This window comes from Phascolarctos cinereus, unplaced genomic scaffold (genome assembly GCF_003287225.1).
Source record: "Phascolarctos cinereus isolate Bilbo 61053 unplaced genomic scaffold, phaCin_HiC Scaffold_1;HRSCAF=81, whole genome shotgun sequence".
In the NCBI taxonomy this organism is placed as follows: Eukaryota; Metazoa; Chordata; class Mammalia; order Diprotodontia; family Phascolarctidae; genus Phascolarctos; species Phascolarctos cinereus.
Window position 1 is genome coordinate 188299878 of NW_027555514.1, and position 19723 is coordinate 188319600.

Below are 19723 nucleotides of genomic sequence, written 5' to 3' on the forward strand. Positions count from 1 at the left end.
GGGATAATATTAAATCTAGCAAATGTATTCTTTGGGCAGCTAGATTGTGCAGTGGGTAGAGCACTGAGCCTGGAGTCAAGAAGACCTGTGTTCAAATCTGGCTTCAGACACTAGCTGTATATGATCCTGGACAAATCACTTAACCCTGTTTGCCTCAGTTGCTTCATCTGCAAAATAAGCTGGAGAAGGAAATGGCAAATCACTCCAACATCTTCACAAAGAAAACTCCAAATGGGATCATGAAGTTTTGGACATGACTGAAAACAATTGAACAAATATATTCTTTAACAGAACAAATTTAACAAAAACACCAATGGAATTAAGGCTGGGGCAGGAAACAAGCAATCTGCCTGACTTGTTTCTCAGGTTAGCACCAGGATAAAACACATAATCACACACATCTCTCAGCTGTCCCATTACATAGAGGTCATTTCTCACGGTCTTAAACAGATGTGACAGACACTGTCTCCTGCTGCCTTAGTCTTATTGTTCTCATGAGGTGATCACTGCCTCTCTCTTCTCTCCTCATTCTCCTTGAGAGTTTCCTAACTTGTTGCCATAGCCAACTAATCAGTGGATCAATAAGCATATATTAAGCACCAGCTACGTGCCAGGCACTGTGCTAACTGCTGTGGATACAAAGAAAGGCAAAAGACAGTCCTTGTTCTCAAAGAGCTCGTGGTCTGATGGTGAAGACAACATTCAAATAACTATACAAACAGGATACTGACAGGTTAAATAAGAAAAAATCAGCAGAGGAGAAGGTAGTAGAATTAAACGGGATTCAAATTCTGGATTTTAGCTGGAACCTAAAAGAAGCTAGAAGATCCAGAAGAGGTAGAAGAGTAAGGAGGGAATTCTAGGCATGTGGAATAGCCAATGAATATGTTCAGAGATAGGAGAAGGAGTGTTGTGCAAGGAACAGCATGGAGGACAATGGCACTAGATAATGGAGTATACGAGGGAGAGTAAGGTGTAAGAAGACTGAAAAGGTGGAAGATGGGGCATGTTACAAAGGGCTTACAAAGGATTTTATAGTTGATATTATAGATGATAGGGAGTCACTGGAGTTAATTGGAATAGGAGCATGACATGGTCAGAACTGTGATTTAGGAAGATCAATTTGACAGCTGAGTGGTGAGTGGAGAGGAGTGGGAAGAAAATCCAGTCAAGGAGGCCGCCAGAGCAGCCGCGGCAGCAGCAGCAGCAGTAGAAGCTGGAGCCGCTGCCGCTAGACCGAAGAGCAGGAGCTGAGGAGGCGGCGCGGCGGCGGCGGTGCGGGGAGCCCAGAGGGAGCCCGGGTTTGGGCCCGACAGCGGGAACTGGGCGCCGGCTCGGGTGTTTTCTGGAGAGTAGTTCTTGGGGCATCTTTGCTTATGAGGCTTATGAGGAGGTTCTGTCTCACAAAACAGTGTCTATTGAAGACAACAAGGAAGAGGAGAAAAGAACAGAAAAAAAAAAGAAGCTAAAACATTTTAGCAAACCATGAGATCTATTAGATCTTTTGCTCATGACGATCGCCATGTTATGGTGAAACATTCAACAATTTATCCATCTCCAGAAGAACTTGAAGCTGTCCAGAACATGGTATCTACTGTTGAATGTGCCCTTAAACATGTCTCAGATTGGATGGATGAAATGAGTAAATCTGGGAAAACAGAGGGAGATGTAGATGTGAAAAAGGATGATGCTGCAGAAAACTCTGCCAAGGATCAAGGTGGCTGAACACTCTGTGGTGTAATGAGAATTGGCCTAGTTGCAAAAGGCTTGTTGATAAAAGATGATATGGATCTTGAGCTGGTTCTGATGTGCAAAGATAAACCCACGGAAACTCTATTACACACTGTCAAAGACAATCTTCCTATTCAAATTCAGAAACTTACAGAAGAGAGATATGAAGTGGAGCAGTGTATAAAAGAGGCATCTATTATTATCCCAAATACAAAAGAGCCCATGTTAACTCTGAAGGTGATACTTACTTCCCCTCTAATTAGATGAATTGGAGAAGAAAGATGGAGAAAATGTTTCAATGAAAGATCCTCCGGACTTATTGGACAGGCAGAAATGCCTGAACGCCTTGGCGTCTCTCCGACATGCCAAATGGTTTCAGGTAAGGGCAAATGGACTAAATCATGGACTAAAATCACAATTACGTCCTCCACATTCTGAGTGATTTGTGCAACAGAGTACCCACATGGGCTCCATTAAAAGGATGGCCACTAAAACTTATATGTGAAAAGTCTATAGGTACCTGTAATAGACCTTCGGGCACTGGGGAGGCTTTGAGATGAGTAACGGAGTGTTTGGCATCTGGAATACTTCTTCCTGGGGGGCCAGGTCTCCATGATCCCTGTGACAGGGATCCGACTGGTGCATTGAGTTATATGACAATTCAACAAAAAAAAGACATTACACACAGTGCCCAGCATGCACTCAGACTATCACTTTTGGTCAGATTTATAAAGTGCTGGAGATGGATCCTCTCCCATCTAATAAACCTTTCCAGAAATATTCCTGGTCTGTTACTGACAAAGAAGGTGCTGATTCCTCAGCTCTGAAGAGACCTTTTGAAGATGGATTAGATGATAACGATCCCAATAAAAAGGTGAAGTGAAACTTAAGGAAGATTCTGGACAGTAAAGCAATAGATCTAATGAATGCTCTTATGAGACTCAACCAGATCAGGCCTGGTCTCCAGTATAAACTCTTATCCCAGTCTGGCCCTGTTCATGCACCAGTCTTCACAATGTCTGTAGATGTGGATGGCACAACATATGAAGCATCAGGACCATCTAAGGAAACTGCAAAACTTCATGTAGCAGTGAAGGTTTTGCAAGCAATGGGCTATCCAACAGGTTTTGATGCAGATATTGAATGTATGAGCTCCTATGAAAAGTCAGATAATGAAGGCAAAAATGAAACTGTGTCTTCAAACTGAAGCAATAATACTGGAAATTCTACAACTGAAACCTCCAGTACCTTAGAGGTAAGAACTCAGGTCCCTATCCTTACAGCAAGTGGTAAGAACCCTATCATGGAGTTCAATGAAAAAAGAAGAGGTCTTAAATATGAACTCATCTCTGAAACAGGTGGAAGCCATGATAAGAGATTTGTTATGGAGGTAGAAGTAGATGGACAGAAATTCCATGGTGCAGGTCCAAATAAGAAGGTAGCAAAAGCCAGTGCAGCATTAGCTGCCCTGGAGAAGCTATTTTCTGGACCTAATGCAGCAAATAATAAGAAAAACAAGACTATTCCTCAGGTTACGGCACACCCTATGGCTATAGCACAGCTGCTCCAGCCCAGGTTTACCCAAGAGAATGATTCTGTTGCCCGTTATGAAATTCCCAACCTATCCAGTTCCCCACTACTCATTCTTTTAGCAAATGGCTGAAGCTAATTCCTATTGATTGAGCAACAATCCAATCCAGTCCTGAATATTAGAAGAGAGAACAAGCCTTTTTATCCAGTTTCTTTTGAACATATAACTTGTGCAAAAATGATTTGTAAAGAACATCTTTTTCTACTTTTGATTTTTTGATTTTAACAAATGCAAATTTAGTTCTTTAAAACTTGAAAAAAAAATATACACAAACCTTCCATTCCCTTACCCCCAACAAAAAAACCTAGTTCTGTGAAACGTTACCTCATTTTCCGATAATAACTTACACCAGCCCTTCTGTTCTAGGGGACAAACTAGCTGCTCAAAGTTTGTTTTAAATGAAGTCTCAGATTATGTAAAATTAAATTTGTGAAGGATGTTTAGAGTATAAAACAAGGATCACAAATAAACTGTTTTTTGTTGTAAAAAAAAAAAAAGAAAAGAAAAGAAAATCCAGTCAAGGAAACCAACCAGAAAGCTGTTGCTATAAGCATGAGGTGATAGAAGCCTGTACCAGAGTGATGGCAGTGTCACAAGATAGGAGGGAGTGTATAAAAGAAATATTATGAGGGTAGAATAGACAGAACTCAGAAACTGGATGAATATAGGGGGAGGTAAGAATGAGGGAGAAGCTGAGGTTGACAGCTATGTTGTGAGCCTTGGTATCTGGAGGACAGAGGGACCCTCCCTCAACACTAATAGGAACGTTAGGGAAAAGAGAGAATGATAATGATTTCAGTTTTAGACATATTGAGGTGTCTTATACCCAACAATTGTTTTGTATATTGAGTACTATTTCTAGAAAACATCCTGAAAAGCAAAAAAAAAAAATACATCTAAGAATAAATGTTTTTCCTCCATGGTTCACTATCAATTTTTGATCTACCCAAATAGCAAATCTATTCTGTCATTGATCTTGCTATCTGTCAAGGACATGTCTGATCAGTTGATTTCCCTGTCAGCTCAATTGATGAAATCAGGAAGACAACATGGAATTACTATGTCTAATGAAGTAAAAAAGAAGTATTTTTACATTGGTATCCATTTATTTGGTGTTAAGAAATTCTCTTTGATATAATTAGAGGAACAGCTAGATGGCATTCGGTTAGAAGGCTAGACTTGAAGTCAGGAAGAACTGAGTTGAAATTCTGCCTCAGATATTTACTAGCAACATGACACTGGGTAAGTTATTTAAGCACTGTCTGCCTCAGTTTCCTCAACCATAAAATGGGGAATTACTTCACAGTGTTGTTGTGAAGATCAGTGAGATGCCTTAGGTATAGCACTTTGAAGTGTTAGATAAATGCTATTTATCATCATCATTTCATCGCTTTTGTTGCTACTGCTGTTATTACTGTTGTTATTCAGCATGCCATTGATTGACTGAAGATCAACCATGAAAGCCTGCCAGTTCTGGGACACAGTCAGTGAGTGGAAGCAAATCCAAGAAGTATTGACCCCTTGGAGAAGGGTGAAGACAGTCAGCTACAAACTCAGGAGGCAATTGGCCCTGGTATTTGTGGAACAACGTGCCCCAGATTTATGGAGTGGATGTTGTTGGCTACTGTTCTCACTATGCCATCTTAATAAATGCCTTAGCTTTTAGCTAATGTCTGACTATGAAATGTAAGCATGCTGGTTGGAACGTGTGAGCTATAGTTTCAGGAGTGAGAACACCGAATTCTTTGAATTTAAAATTGCTCCAGGAATCAAACCTTCTTGCCAATGCTGAGTTGGAGATGTGTGTGAATGATTCAGAGATGGTGCTACATAGCTAAAAACTTTATTGTTCTTTGCCAGTCTTAGATCATTCTGACTCTTTTACATTCCTGACATTTTTCTTACAGGAATTATGATTTTTAAAATCAATACATGGTAAAGACAATAGTATATTCCCTTCAGTCTCTGACCCCAAAGATGAGATCCAGTTTATCTCCAAATCTATGCCTACTCTGTGCTCATATTTTCACCCATGCAATCCTAACACTATATATAACTGTAATAGTCTATATCATATAATATTTTATGGTTTCCATCTCCATCATAGCCTTCTTGGGCCTCCATTTATCAAAGAAGGAAATTTAGGCTCTGAGAAGTTAGCTGACTCATATAGTTAGAGCCAAGTCTTCATATTCAAAGACCTGACTCGTGCTCTCTGCACTACATCTCATTGCCTTTTCTGGGTCTCGCCAGGGTCAGGTTCAGTAGCATCCTACTTTGTGCCCTAGGTCAGGATGGTTGTCATTCCCTGAACTTAGATTTTGTAGCAAGTGAGAATTTGACAATTTACCTTGATTTTTTTTTTTAGTGGTGGAGGGGGAAGATCTCATATTAGAATCACGATGGGAGATAAAATATGCCTTTCTTCTTCCTTTCACCATTATTAATGATTTAGGGGACACTAAAGCTCAATAAAAATTACATCAAAGGCCCATAAGAATAGTTCAAATCCCTCTTATCTTCATTTCATAAAAACCAGCATTTTCTGTTTAAATAATATTAATTCAATCAGATTCAACAAATAGTTGTTAAGCACTTACTATGTGTTAGATATGGGGATACCACGACACAAATTACACAATCCCTGCATCAAAGATCTTGTATTCAATAATATGATAATGGAATTTGATCAGATTATGTCCGAAGAGAAGTAAATTATATTTGGTGATTTGCTTCTTCTATAGTTAGCCAATTCCCACTTTTGTTCCTCAAATCCCTGTGGTTCCTCTCTATCTGGTGAAGCAACAGCTCCCTTCCTTTTTACCTTGGCTCTTGCTCTTATGTTTTACGGTTCAGTGCTTCACCATCCCAGTCCTTATTTGCCTCTGTTTTCTTCTCTTTCCTCTGCACCTCTGGAACCAACAAACTTCTCTTGATCCTAGATTTCTTCCTCTCACATTTTTTCCATAGTCTTGCATTCATGGAAACCAGGCTTTCTCCCAATCATTTCCTGATTCTTACCATCCTCACTAACTCTAGGAGAAAAAGGAGTTAACTCTGGAATCCTCAGGCCTCCTTCAAGCCCCACCTCTTAAACCAGACCATCAGAGACCATGCACAAGAGGAACTAGGCCACTCCGCCCTGTACTTTGGGGATCATGCAGGCTCATCTTCACTCCAGCCATTTTCTTCCCTGTTATCATCCTTGTATCCTCTCCCCTTGCTCTGAAAACTGTAATCAAATCAAACCTATCAGTGCCTCTGGAGAGGGCATGAGTTGGCTGCCCTGTTGTTCCAATCACTATCTTAGTCGCTTTGCAGACCAAAACTCCCCTCCATGGCCATCATTTTTCTATATGGACTTTCTACCCATATTAAAATGTTAGCTCCATGAAACCTAGGACTGTGTATTCCTAGAGCTTAGCCCAGTGATTAGTGATTTGTAGTATAAGTCAAGATCTGATAATCCCAGATCTTTTTTTTTCATTACTTCCCTTGAGACTCTTGACCTTTTGTCCTTCCAGATAAATTTGGTATTATTTTTTCTAGTTCTGTAAAGTAACCCTTAGCTCAGTTGATTGATATGTCATTGAATAATTTATGGAATATTGCCATTTTTATTATGTTGTCATATCCTGTGAGCACATATAATCTCTCCAATTATTCAGGTCTGCCTTTGTTCCTGTAAAAAGCATTTTATTCCTGTGTTTATATAGTTCCTGTGGATCTCTTGGTACGTGGACTTACTAATATTGTATACATCCCACAATTATTTTGGATAGAATTTCACTTTTTTTCTCCTGTTGCCTTTTGTTGGTAATATTTATTATGACTGATGATATATGTAGATTTATTATATATCTTGATACTTTACTGAAGTACTTATTTAAGTTAATTTTAGTTGAATATCTAGGAACCCTAAGCAATCATATAATCTTGAAAAATGATAATTTTATTTCCTCTTTGCCTGTTGTTTCCAATTTCTTTTTATTCACTTTCTGCTTTGTTTAATATTTTATAAAATAATAGTGATGACAGTTGACATCCTCATTTCTCCCTTTTCCCTTTAGGAGTTTTTTTTATGGATCATTTACTTTCTTTTCTGCAACTGGCTTATTTCAATTCTATGTCTCATTCTGTTAACATAGGTATTTTGTTTTTTTGTAATCTTTCATTTTATTTAAGTTACAAATTTTATTGGCATATAAATAGACAAAATTTCCAATAATTTCTTTTACTGTCCTTTTATTTGTTGAAAATTCTCCTTTTTTAGTTTGATATTGTTAATTTGGTTTTCCTCTGTCTTCTAAACCGGATTTGATTATGTTTTCTTCTTTTTTATTAGGTTCTCTCTGTCTCTGTCTCTGTCTCTTTGTTTCTCTTTCCTAGTCTGTCTGTCTCTGTCTGTCTTTCCCTCTGTCTCTCTCTGGCTCCTAGTTTCAGACCTTCTTTCTCCCTCCTTTCCTTCCTTCCCTCCCCTTTCCCCTGCTGCAGCTTCTGACCTATTCACCTAAGCTCCTGCTGACTTTCCTTTTCCTATCAGGAAAAGGAAAGTGTTCTCAGAATTTGACTTTCTTTTTGCTTAGTCCAGGGCTAGATGAAAAGGTTTACTGATGTTTCTCTTTAGATCTCTTGATCATTATTTGATCTGGTACCCATTTTTAGATCATTGCTAGAGTGAGTGTAGGAGAGCAGGGCTCCTCTGTGACCTTTCATGTGGCCATCTTAACTGATATCCAGGATTCTTCCAATTTAAGCATGTATGTATCACAAGGTATTTCTGGGGCTCTCTTCACTTTTCAGCAACTCATAGAGAAAGACAATATTAGCCACTTGGAGGTGTTAGAGGTCATCTGCTACTCGATAACTTCATTCTGTTTGTCAGACCTTAAAAGATCTAGGAGGCAGACTTCTGAAGGTGTCAAATGATGCAGAGGCTGCTGTGCTAAGGTAATTGATTGGGAAGCTGAACATTTGTTGAATATATGCTTTACATAATATCTTAGGAGGAGTTGAATGCTGACCCTGAAAAAATAGAAACCTCATTAGTTATCTACATCTCAAGAATTACCATAAACAGAACTGGTAGTTATTACTAGGGAATTATGGTAAAACTATGACATCATTTCAAAATTCACTCATGGACTCACTCATGGATATCTTGTTGTAAGAAACCATGAGAGGAAAGACAGAATTGAAACTTAGAAGATGTCCCTATCAGGAGGAAGGGCATGGGTTTTAGTACCTTTTGATACCAAGTATGTTCATTCCTTTCCAGACTGCACCCCTACTTCTTCATAGGACTTTCTCTACAATGCCACAGAAACCACCTCACACTAGAAGCTCCCTCTACCTCTAGACTCATACTGAAGCTCCCCTCTCCTTCTGATTGGCTGGTTCCTCTTAAAAATGAAATTTAGACTCTGAGAAGTTGGTTGGCTTCTAGAGTTCAAGTTCAGTCTTTATGTTCAAAGACCTGTTCTATGCTCTCTCTGCTGCATCTCACTGCCTTCTCTGGGTCACACCATGCTCCAGTAGCATGCTTCTTTGAGTGCTAGGTCAGAATGATTGACATTCGTTGAACCTTATTTCATTCTAAGGAGGGTGCCCAGACCAATTATATATTCATTCCTCTCTACTATTCACTCCTAAGTCTCTATGGGACTTTTTCTACCAATGGCCCACATGAGCACCTTCTTATTTGTAGCTTTCTTTTATATGATGTTTTTTTTTTCCCATTAGAATGTAAGATCGTTGAGTGCAGAGACTGCCTATGGTCTCCTTTTATTTGTATTCTCAGTGCCTAACACAGTGCCTGGCATCTACTAAGCATTTAATAAATGATTGTTGACTTGACTTTGGGAACAGCTAAGATGAGAAAAGTGGCCAAACCTTCAAGGACCTACTCAGTTGATCAGGGCTGCCTTTCACCAATCCAAATTAACCCTTTGTTTTACAAACATACTAACTTGGGTGTTTTTTGAGGCAGTCTTGTACCTGGAGAGAAGAAGCTGCCAGAAACCTATTGTATTTAACAGCTGGAATTCACTGGTAGTGCACTCCATTAGCCCAACCTCATTCTGTAGTGCCTACATACATACTTGAAGTGGACTCTCACTGAAATTGAAATCTATGTATGAAAAACTCAGTTTCAGTAAGGAATGGAAACTAGATCATGAGCCAGGACACACAAAATGTGTGTGTGCACAAAAGTATATAGGTTATATATAGACTACAAATAAAATATATTTTTAAAATATGCAAAAGCAGAAATGGTAAAATAGAAAAAGAGAGAATTAATTGAATGAATATACAAATGACATTAAAAACCCAATAAATGAGTCAAAACAAGTTCAAAATAGGAAATTTTGAAAACTCCAATGGAGCTCCCCAAGAATCTGTGCTTGATCCAGTTCTAGTAAACATTTTCATTAATGACTTCAACAAAAATATAGGCCATGTTTGCCAAATTAACAGATGAGGCAGGGTGGATGGTATAGTAGACCTGGAATCAGGAAGAACTGAGTTCAAATTTAGCCTCAGTCACTGACTAGCTGGGTGACCCCAAATAAATTCCTTAACTTTTCTGCCTCAGTTTCCCCATCTGTAAAATTGGGTTAACTGCTACCACTCAATGCTGTTGTGAGGATCAAATGAGATAATATTTGTGAAGTGCTTTGCAAACCTCAAACCACTATATAAATGCTAGTTATTATTATCAATTATTGTACGATACAGAGCTTAAGGAGATGGCTAACACACTGGAAGACAGAATTAGGATCAAAAAAAAAATCTTTACAGGTTAGAACATTGGGTCAAATTGAATTAAATGAAATTTGATAGAGATAAATGTATGGTCCCATACCTGGGCTAAAAAAAATTGAACTTCTCAGGTATAATATAGGGAAGTATGGCTAAGTGGCAGATTATTCGAAGGAGATCTTGGACTTTGAGTTTATGTCAAGTTCAGCTATTCATCAGTGGCATGAAATGACAGACATCCAATCTTAGTAGAAGATGGGCCCCAGAGTCAGGAAGATTTAGTTTTAAGTCCCTCCTCTGACACATGTTACCTGTGTGACTCTGGGCAATTCTCTTAAACTCTCAGCATCCTAAAATTTTCTACAGCAATTCTACAACTCACTAACCTGCACTGGTAAAGGGAACTGCCTCTCTACACTGGTGAAATCAAAGGTCAAATCAGACAAAAATGTAAATGTCTAAACAAGGGAAATGATAGTCCATTTGCATTATTCTTTGGTGTAACCACTCTGTAGAATGGTGTTCAGTTCTAGACAATACATTTTAGGAAGTACACTGATAAGCAAGTGAGAGTTTAGAGAAAGCCTACAAAGATAGAAAACAGTCTTGAGATTAGGCCATATGAAGCATGGTTGAAGGAACAGGGAAGGCTTAGACCAGAGAAGAGAAAACTTATAGCTATCTTTATGCAAATTAAGGGCTTTCACGTGAAAGAGGAATTATATTATCAGAACTAGGCAGAATTAGGAGCAGAGGCAGAGTAACAAAGGAATATTTAGACTTGATGTAAAGAAAACATTTCCTAAGGTTGAAAGCTATTCAAAATTAGAATAAGCTACCTTGGGAAGTAGTAGGTTCTCTCTTACTGTAAGTCTTCAAGCAAAGGCATAATGACCATTTGTTGGATATATCATAGAGAAGATTCTTGCTAATTTATGGCTTTGGCTAGGTAACGTCTGAGGCCTCTTCCATCTCTGTCATTCTGCAATTAGTGACCCAGTCAGCACAATTGTGTGCTCTGTTCAGTGGCTCAGAAGTAGAAGCAGAGAAAATGGCAGGGAGGATGAGAGTAATCCAGCAAAGAAGCGCAACACAAGGTTAAAGATTACTGGTTTTTGAAAGGTGGAAAATCAAGTGAGCCTGGGTGGAGGATGGTAAACTGGACAGTTACTATCAGAAGTCGATGATGAGAGAAAAATGAGGCCAGAGCAGGGTTTCTGCACTGGGAAAACAGGGATGGGTTAAATGATAGAGGTCATTGTGAGGACAAATAACAGATTTAGGAGCATTAATCGGTTGGAAACGACATGTACTCTCTGATCTCATATACTCAATTTTCATTCACACCTTAAGTTCTAGGGGTAAGCTTGTGGATCTACAATTCTACATTATTGTTTATGAGTCCCCACCAGTGTGCTTCCCATTAACAATCATCCAGTAGGCACAATAAAACTGGTAGCCACAAAACACTCTTCATCTGAATGAGAGGAGGGGTACACTATTGAACAAACACACACAGAGTTCACAGGAAGAATGGACTCAAACTTAGAGTTTGAGTGTGTGACAAAAGTTACTCACCACTCCTGATATCTCCAGAGCTTAGAAGTCATTTCTCTTTATAGAGTCCTCATGACACTCTCATAAGTATCTTTGGTGGACAGGTTTCTCAAATGGCTTCTAGTAATTAATTAGTCTTTTCTACCACGACTCTGGTTCCTTGAAGCTTTCTCTTTTGTCAGTCTGGGTTGGGGGTGAGTGTCTCTGCTTCCTCAGCTGTGCCCCAAACTCTTTCTGACAAATTTTTAAACTGCTGGTTGGAGTTCCCTATAGGAAGGCTGCTTCCCCTCCCACATGCCTTCAGAATCTCCTCTACAAAATGTTCCCATGTCTGAATTCAAGTGAACTCCCCAGAATCTAGTTATTTAAAACTCCTGGAGTATAGTAATATATTTGCTTAACCAATGAGGTTATTCCCTTTAATTCACTCAAGTGTTCTGTTTGTATCTTATTTAGTTTGTAACTTGTAGAGAAATTACTGAAAATCAACACCTTGACAACACATTGATATCATTACTTCTGTTCTTATAGCAACTGTGTTACATAGGGAATGGGGGGGTAATCAAATCCTACTCCCCTTATATTTGAAAGTATAGGAGATTTCTGTCATAGAAGAGAAGATCATGGAGGAAAAATTATTTTGAATAATAGTGATAATAGCAGTGACAAGCCCTATGGATGGTAAAGATTGAGTGGCAATGGAGGTCATGGGTGTTGTGCAGTTGAGAAATTAGAAAGTGAGAGTGTTCAAATGGACATGTGAATACCATGAGAATACCCATGCTACCAAGGCTGGTGATAGAAGATAAGGTAAAGAGATTTTCTGTGATTCAGATATTAAACTTATTCAGTAAAAGATCTGGACAGGATGATAAAGATAGCTAAAGTGAATGTTAAAGGAGAAAAAATTATTGAGTGACAGTGTCAAAGGAAAGGTCTGGATGTAGCAGTAAGGGAAAGAAGTATACTTATTCTTTCCTTTGTACAGTATGTAAAGGGGCTAGAGAAGTGACCAAGACTAGAGAGGGTGGCAAGAAGCTAGGTGTCTTCAGGAGAAAACCAGTTTCCATGAGTACCAGAACCTGGAAAGAGTGAGAGGGGAAGAGGTCCAGGACGAAAAGGAGTTTGTTTATAATAGAGAGAAGTTCCAGAGGCATAGTGGAAAGAGAAGGCAGAGGCAGGGTACAACTGATAGAGATGAGAATGATAGGAGAATAGCAAGAAAAGTAGTTTTTGCCTCACCACATACAGATGATTCACAGGGATTTGGGGAATAGAAGGTAGGAGTCTGCAAGCCACAGAAGCAGATCATGAAACATAGTTTACTTTTCCTGAAATATAATTTAAATAATAATTTAAAGATAATGTAAATAATAGCTTTTTGGGGTTAGTAAATTTGTGTCTTAGATGCTTAACAAATACTTGTTGAATTCAATTAAATGCTATTTAAGTATCTTTATTTTTACAAAAACTGAAGCAAAGATTTGAAGCATACTTGTGAGTCTTCTATACAGTTTTTCTTGAGTTTTAAGGACTCATAATTCATTAATAATGAGAGAAAGGAAGAACAAAATAGAATTTGGCAATTTGCCTCAAGGAAAAAAAAACAGAGAGGGGAAATTCACTGAATCAAAATAACAACAGGAGGTATAATATGCCTTTGTTCTTCACACTCTTTCCTTGTCTTGAACTACCAGAAACCTGGCTCTCTACAAAAGATATTACACACATTCCTTCCCACTCTCTTCAGTCTTGGCCATTCCTTCTACCATCCTTCCTGTCACAATTTTCTAAAAGGAAAAGGAAATATATTCCTTACTCCTCACTCCCACTTCCAAACTATTCCTTAGAATTGGATTTGGTGATGGAAGATTGCAATGACTTCAAAATAACAGAATTTTAGAGTTGGAATAAACATTGCTAGGTATGTAGTACAAACCAGAAGCAAAAAGAAGTACTCACCACATCAGCTTCTCCTTAAGGACTTTATTCCACTCCGTTCTGTTAGGAAGTGTTTCCTTATATTAAACCTAAATTTGGATCTTTGTACTTCACTTCCTACTCTCTGACCATATCCTCAAACCCATATTGAACAACATGCCATTTAAGTCTTTATTTAAGGTACTGATAAAAGATGCTTAATAGCCAGTGCCAAGAACAGATCTCTTAGGAATTCCACTAGAGACTTCCTGCCAAGCTGACATTGAGCCATTAAAAATTACTCTTTGACGCCTACCATTCAACCAGGTCAAATCTATTTAAGGGTACTATCATCCTGGGGCTGTAGGTAAACTTGCACTCTAATACATCACTATTGGGAGATGAGACCGGCTCAAACACTTTAGAAATGCAGCAATATGTGATGAACCACAAACCAACCCTATCTTTCAACCCAGCAGTTCTATTGCTAGAATACTATCCCCAAAAATATCATGAAAAGGAAAAAAAAAAGGACCCATATGTACAAATTTTTTTGTAGTTGCCCTTTTTGTTATAGTGAAAATTCAGAAATACCTTATATGTCAAACAATTGGAAAAAGGGTTAGCCTTTCCATCTTCCCATTCGTGTCCCAGCAGCATCCCCAGAACAGCTACCTTTATTTAGAGCAAAGGAAAAACTGAACATAGATTCACAGCTCTACAATGAGGCAGAAAAAAAAAAACCCAGGAACATTTTAAGGATTCCAACAGAAGGACTTCCAGGAGCTACGAGCTCACATGTGCTCAAAAATTGAGCCCACTTTTAACTGGACTCTGTATGTATTGATGGAAGTGAGTCATAGCTTTTTGTGGGAATGTTTTGCATCATGTTCATTTCTAACACCTTAGTAAGATACTCTTTTCTAAAAGCTAATTTCATCAAGCTGACTAATTGACAGCGATGCATAATCATGGCAGGAAGCACACCAACTAGGGCATTAGAAAGATAGCCTCAATCTCTCCTGGCTGCCTCTAGAGCTGTGAAGGAATAAGTAGTTCTATTTCAATGGGGACTTAACCTGCCAGTAGAGTTGGTGTTGGGATAGCAGCTCCAGAACTGTCACCCAGAAACAAACAAGCAAACAAGCAAACAAATACATATCTTACTGTTACATTAAAGCTATACCTAGTACAAATAGAGGATGGGGGAGAAATAGCCAAGAAGTCTTTTGGGTTTTTATTTGTTTGTTTTTATTTTTTTAAGAGACAGGATTTTAGCAGTGAGGTGGCTCAGTGGATAGAGTGCTGGGCCTGAAGTCATGAAGACTTGAGTTCAAATGTGGCCTCAGACACTTACTAGTCACAGGATCCTGGGCAAGTCACTTCTGTTTGCATCAGTTTTCTCAACCATAAAATGAGGATGATAATAACACTTACCTCCCATGATTGTTGTAAGCATTAGATTAGATAATAATTATAAATTACTTAGCACAGTGCCTGACACATAGAAGGCACTATATAAATCTTAGCTATTATTATTATTACAATTATTATTACCCCCCAGGGTTGTTATGAGTATCAGATGAGATAATATTTATAAAGAGCTTAGCACAGTACCTGACATATGGTAGTCACTATATAAATAATAATGGCATTTATATAGTCACTACCATATGCCAGGCACTGGCATAGTTAAAACATCAGTCAAAGCAATAATAGAATCTTAGGCTTCTACAATCAATTCTGCAAACAGAATGATGATTATAATAGAGCTACTCTGCTCTAGTCAGACCATATCTAAAGTAAAGTTTTCATTTCTGAATACCATAGTTTAGGGAGAACATTCAAAAGCTGGAGCTTATCCAGAAGAGAATGGCTAAGTTAGTGATGAGATTCATATGAAAATTAGATGAAGAATCTGGAAATATTTTATCCAAAAGAGAAAACATATGTAGGGGGGCAGATGTCATAGGGAAACAGAATTAGATTCATTCTGCTTGGTTCTAGAGGGCAGAGCTATGAGTAGTCATTAGAAGTTAGCAAGAATTAGACTTCAGGTTTATATTAAGGAAAACTTTTTAATAATTATTTACTTACTGAAAGGGGAATAGACTGCCTCATGAGTAATTTCCTTATCACTGGAAGTCTTTAAGAAGGGACTAGGTAACCAATTGTATAGTATTCTTTAGAAGGAATTTCTTGTCAGGTACTGGTTGAACTAGATGGCCTCTGGGGTCTCTTCCAACTCTGAGATTTAATGATTTTTATACTGCTTTGAAGAGATTTCCCAGAATACTAGGCCAATGTACTAAAAACTTAGAAGTCCATAAAAAAAAAATGTTGCTTTAGTTGATTCTGTAATTTCCTACTTCAAAGAGTTGGTACTTCCTCTTGACCACAAGACTAAAGAGTAGACAGAGAACTTTCTTAACATTTGTGAAGATTGGAGGGAAGGAGGAGTGCCCTGTGACACCAGTACTATCTGCCTTTAAAGTCCCCAGATAGGGGACTTTTGGTTGTCCTTATCATATCTTACCCTTATGACTACCATTCTTTGGGTTATTGGCTTCTCTTTGCCCTACCCCAACATGAGAAGAGGGTATTTTCTTGTCAACAATTCAAGGTAACCACATTTCCTATCTAGTGAAGCTTTCCTTGCTGCCATTTTGCTCTTACTGACATTTTCATTGTTCTTCTCTCTACTCTGGAACGGAGTGCTACTGAAATGTCATAGGATCCCTTTTGCGGCAATTTGATCAGCAAGAACTCTCCTGTCCATTAGAGGACCCAATGAAAGAAATGAATTAATGCCATACTCTGGAAGATAAATTCAACATTACAATGTGGAGGCTCTTGATGAACCTTCCCTTTTTGTTTTGTCATGGAAGAGTGCTAATTTCTGCAGCAAAACCATCACTGAGCTATACTGAGTGTCACAGAACAAAGGTATCAATCACATGACCCACATCCTGTGTGTGGCCCACAACACTCTCCAGTTTGACCCAAATCAGATTAAAATGTAATTAAGAAATATTTAGCAAAGTAAATGAAAATACAATAAAAGGTAGATAACATTATATTATAAAGCTGTCAATATATGGCCGGGGGGGATCTTTATGTGTTATTTAATGGCCCCCATTTCTGTTTGAATTTGACACCACTGTTGCAGAAGACTAGCTTTTAATTCTTGAAAGACTTTACTTCTCATTTCTAGTTCTTAGGAGGCAATAGAAAAACAAAAGGAGATGGGATAGTCACTTGCCCTAGAAATCAGATCAAGACAACCTACATGAATACATTATACATGGAAGATATGCTGTCAATGTCTGAAAAAGAAAAAAGTAGATTTGTATTTTAATTTAATTGCACACTCACTCTTTTTATTTTTAAGTGTAGATTTAAAGCCCGTAACAGCATGATATAAATATTGTAGAAATATATAGAAATCCCATGTTGTCATAGTAGACATCCCTATTCTTGTCATGTCACCTCCTCTCTTCTTCTCCTCTTTCCCTTTGACTACTATTCTAGAAAATTCTTTGGTCTATATAAGCAGTCACTTCTGTTGTGCCCAACATGGTATAGTGTTTCTAATCTTTCTTGCTGAGACTATAGTGAAATAGTATAATAGCCTCATGGTTTTACATTGCAATTCAATCATATGATACTCTTCTTTTAAATTTAAAATATGGATTCTCTTTTGTTGTTAAGATAAGAAAAGGAGTCAGCAAACTGAATTCTAATGACTGTGCTGATAGCAAGGCAAATTCCTTGCTCTCTTCAGCTAAGAGCTTACATGAAGATGATGCTGTCACCAGTTTCAGTGTGTGCAACAAGCTGAATAATGGCCAGCACCAATAACTGGATCTCTTAGTTTAAATCAAGGTAGTTTCTATTCAAAACTATTAAATATTCTGATAGCCTGATCTGTGATATTCCCACAAATAGACCAGAATGTCAGTTTTGATTATTTAAAGGTACTTATCAGAGTAGGTGGATCTTCTTTTCCCAGAAGTAGAATAGGAAAAAAAAAACACTGAAATTTAGTCAAATTGATATAAAAATCATATGTTGTTCAAATATAGCCCATCAAAGGATGTAGCTTTTTGTTTTCACTGTCATTTCTTTTCCTCTAATATTGAAGTAAACGAAGGTCTCACTGATATAGCTTTTTTGTTAAACAACTGAAAAACTGACATAGCTAATGAATGTTTTATTTTGAATTTAATTTAATTCATATATTATTTTATTTTCCCCAGTTACAAGTCAAGAAAATTTTTAGTATTCAATTTTATAAGATTTTGAGCTCCAAATTTTTCTCCCTCCTTCCTCTCCTCTCTTCTAAAAATGGTAGGCAGTTTGATATAGTTTATATATGTACTATCATGTAAAAATATTTACATATTAGCTACAGTTGTGAAAGAAGAAATAGAAAAAAATGAGAAAATAAAATAAGTGAAAAAAAAAAACATGTTTTGATCTGCATTCAGAATCCATCAGTTCTTTATCTGGATAAGGATAGCATTTTCCTTCTTGAGTCCTTTGTACTTGTCTTGGATCATTGTGTTGCTGAGAAGAGCTGAGTCATTCATAGCTGGTCATCACACAGTGTTGCTGATACCATATACAATGTTTTCCTGGTTCTGCCCATTTCACTTTGCATCAGTTCATGTAACTCTTTCCAGGTTTTTCTGAAGTTCTCCTGTTCATCATTTCTTATTGTACTATTGTATTCCATTACATTAGTATACCACAGTTTCTTCAGTCATTCCCCAATTGATGGGAAAACCCTCAGTTTCCAATATTTTGGCACCACGAAAAAAGCTGTGATAAATATTTTGCATATGTAGGTCCTTTTCCCTTTTTTAATGATCTCTTTGGGATGTAGACCTAGTAGTGGTATTACTAGATAAAAGGGTATGCACAATTTGTCTGCACTTTGGACATAGTTTCAAATTGCTCTCCAAAATGGTTGAATCAGTTCACAACTCCACCCACAGTGCATCAGTGCCCCAATTTTCCCACATCCTCTCCGACATTTATCATTTTCCTTTTTTGTTGTTGTTGTTGTCATATTAGCCAACCTGATAGGTATAAGGTGGTACCTCAGAGTTCTTTTAATTTGCATTTCTCATTCACATTCACAGTTATGATTACTAACTGTGTATTTTTCTCTGTCTTTTCATTCTGTCTCTCCTCACTAGTATTTTGCCTCTGATCACCACCTCCCTCAATCTGTCCTTTCTATCAGGCTTCTCTTTCCCTTTTTTTCTCCTTTTCTCTCCTACTTTGCTATAGGGTAAGTTAAATTTCTATACCCAACTGAGTGTGTATGTTATTCCCTCTTTGAGACAAATTTGATGAGAGTAAGGTACAAACAATGCTCACCCTCTTTCTTCTTTCTCTCTACTGTAATAGGTCTTTTCAGCCTCTTCATATGATGTAATGTATCGTATTCTGCCTCCCTCTTTCTTCTTCTCCCAGTACAGTCCTTTTTTCCCCATCCCTTCATTTTTTTTATACAACCACATCAAAGGCAACTTCTACCCACACCCTCTAACTATGTGTAGTCCTACTAACTGACCTAATAACTAACCTAATAGAGGTACAGTTATCAAGAGTTACAAATATCACTTTCCTGTATAGGAATGTAAACAGTTTAACCTTGTTGAATAACATGTTGTTGATTTTTTTTCCTTTTCTTTCCAGTTTACCTTTTTTTATTCTTGAGTCTTCCATTAGAATCTCAAATTTTGAATTTTCTTTTCTTGTTATGTTTTGCTCTTTTTTTTTTTTTGGCCTTTTTCCTTTCTTGTAAATTTGAGCTCTGCTTGCTGGGGTGGAAAAGTCATAGTCTCAGTCTTCTTGTGCCAGGGGCTACAGGCCCTAGCAAATTACCTGATGCAGTACTGATGTTACCCTGAGACCCACAGGGAACCCTCCTGTCTGGTGCTTTGCTGAGGGCCTGGATGAGGGGTGGCTGACGCTGCTGGAGGCCTTAATGTCTGGCAGCTTACCTGGTGCTGAACTAGGGTCCTACTGGAGATATCTGGCATGTGCTGAGGCTGGGCATGGTGTTCTATGTTTACCCAGGGCTACAGAATGTAGTGGTCTGGCTGCTGCAGGCTGTCTGTTTTCCCAGGGCAATGCTGAAGCATATGT

General features: G+C 38.0%; 1 pseudogene; it reads left to right on the forward strand.

Moving 5' to 3' along the window:
- The first annotated feature begins 1399 nt into the window (after positions 1-1399).
- Positions 1400-3810, forward strand: LOC110218725 (spermatid perinuclear RNA-binding protein pseudogene; annotated as a pseudogene).
- The last annotated feature ends 15913 nt before the right edge of the window (positions 3811-19723 follow it).